Raw genomic sequence first — 2,805 nt, 5'->3', positions numbered from 1 at the left:
GTCTCAAAGGGCTGCACAAACTACAGACTATGCAAACTACAGACTAATATTACACCATCCCCTGACCTAAAACCTACTTGAGGGCAGGGAAAAACTCAAAAACCTCAGCATGAGGAAAATAAAGAAACCTTAAGAAAGGACGGTACAAGAGGTGATTCCCCTTCCAGGATGACCAGGCTGCAATGGATGTTGCATTAAGAAACAATAAAATAAAATATAAAGTATAAAATGATGAAAGAATAATATAAAAATAAAATATTGCCTCATTGGTAGGTATTGTTAGTAGCTTTATTGTTAATTATCGTTGATTTATTATTTCATGATAAAAATCATGCTTAAAATTTGGTATGCCGCATATTTTGACTCATTCAAAGCACAATTTTTGAAATTAACAGAAATTAACTGAAATTTGTCCTTAGTTTAACATTGTTTCTCAGAACAACAGCCATAACAATCGTCCTCAAACTGAGGAATTACAGCAATAGTTTGATATAAATTAGAAAATGTACTTTAGGATATTATATGATTTTGTAGACAAAAACAAAAAAAAAAACTCCCCAAAATAAACAAAATTTTAAGATTTGTATTTTTTCCTGTGGAAGGTCATTAAATTATATTTGATGTATACTGTATGTACGATACGTTTAAAATAGTAATAATATCGTAATGTCTGTTTCTTTTGTTGCTGTTTGTGTTCACGCATGGACACGTTGAAATAAAGGGCATAAAGATGAAGATAAAGAGGCGACAGATGAAAAAGTATGTTTATTATGCATTTCAAGACGTGTACAACGTACAAGAAAATCTGTACGGAAAAACGCAAATTTGTCAATTATGGGTACCATCCGGCATACACAGACTATCACGAAACCGCAAATCAATCAAGTCAAACGAGTTCGCCGCGGAAGCCTCTATCTCGGTATCGTTTTTTTCGTTGCAAACGAAGTGAGCAGTTTGATGCTACTGTGCGCATGCGTCTGCCGCCTCAGATTTCATGTGGTGGTTATGTAGTGAAAGGAAGTCCGTCTCTTTTTAGAGAATCTGCTTTTTCAGCTCAACTCATTAAAGAGAGCCAGCTCTCAAACGGCTCACTTGCTTTGATGCATCATATTAAGAATTATTATGTTGTATAAAGAAGTTAAGAAAAAAATGAAGTATAAAAGGAGAAAATGAAAAAAGACAGGTTTGTGGTTATCCCTTTAATCAGTTTATTACCAACAATAATTTAACGCAGAAAATGAATTAATAATTTGAATAAGAAAATGGTAAATAGTCTGCATTTATATAACACTTTTCAAGTCAATGAAGACCTCCCAAAGCGCTTTACAATGTGCTTCACACTTACCCATTCACACACACACTCGCACACCAAAATGTATTATTCTACTTCATTATATTTGCATGTATTTTTACCTTCTACAGTGAACGTCCAAGTGAACGTCATTAATTTTTTAACTTTTTTTATAATAAACCTCATTCATGTCGAGCAACTCAGTATCTCACAACGAAATGTTAATTAACAATATATATGATAGAAGGAAACTCATGTACAATATAACATGTTAAACTACATAAATAAACACGTCAGAAAAAAATATGGTGTGAGATTATTTTGTATTTTGTAAGGGAAAATACGACATTTTGTAAGGGCATGGAGTCGTGGAGGTTGACAGGTATGTGCACGTGAACGGTGTGAGTTACGACCAACAGTAGCTCTTGTGATAATGTTTATCCCGCTTGTTATTTATGTATTAAATTGTTGACGAGACTTAATCAGCGACTAAGTGCATCATTGATCACATGGAGGGCAATTACAATATCCGAATATAGCGCTGGTCAAGGGGTACTTGGTTGAAACCGCTCCAGTAAATAAACCAAAATAGAGTTGCCGCTCATCCTTCCGATCTCCTCTTTGTTCCACTCAGTCGCTTTACTTCCACATGCTCTCACATTTAGGGTTTGCCCCCTTTCTTTGCCTTGCTGTTTCTTAGGGAGTAGAGATAGAGAGGAGAGGATCCCCAGTCCCCTTGCTCCCTCCACTTTAGTCGCCTCTTACGACACGCAGCGGACCACGGTGGGAGAATTCTCTTACCTCTCACGAAGAGAGGGGCCCCTCACCACAATGTGATAATGAGGCAGAGAACTGTAGCGTATGGTCAAGTAAACTGTACTGTATGTCACACACCACAACACTGTCGCTGGGGTATACCATTGCATAAAGGGGGGTTTCTCACTCCAATACGTATCATCTCTAGCTACTGTTTATAACAGGGGTCTGGAACCTATGGCTCTTTTCCTGAGTTCATATGGCCCGGAGATAAATTTGACTCATACAATTGACTGAAGTGTTTCAAAGTCGGGTGTTTCAATCCCAACTTCCATAGTTACGACGGCAATGCGTAATTGCCACTGCTCTTGTTGGTAATAGGAATGAGTGGGGAGGTGTTGTAAAAGGATAGTGGGATGTTTGGGCGCGTTCTAAGGGATGGGCAGGGCACCTGTATGATGCGGCAGGGGTAAACCAGTGAAAGCTGTCGGGCACTGCTGTTGAACAAAAGAGTGTGTTGTGTCACCCGAGTGACATGGCTGCTTTTTTGTGTCCCGTTTCATCTGGAGGGACGAAAGCATGACCAACTTGGGTGCCGAGGTGCCTAAACTTTGGGTGTTTGGGCATTTGGGTTGGCCATGGTACAAAAATGTTTGTGTATGTTTTTTGCAATTTTTCCCCCTTTTTGATTTTCTTTCTTATTGTACGTGTGTTGCTGTCGGTCACCCCTCTTGAGGGATATGACCAAGGTAGACATA

Source organism: Urocampus carinirostris, chromosome 15 (genome assembly GCF_059441175.1).
Source record: "Urocampus carinirostris isolate Australia breed hairy pipefish chromosome 15, RoL_Ucar_1.0, whole genome shotgun sequence".
Classification (NCBI taxonomy): Eukaryota; Metazoa; Chordata; class Actinopteri; order Syngnathiformes; family Syngnathidae; genus Urocampus; species Urocampus carinirostris.
This window is presented reverse-complemented; position numbering follows the sequence as displayed.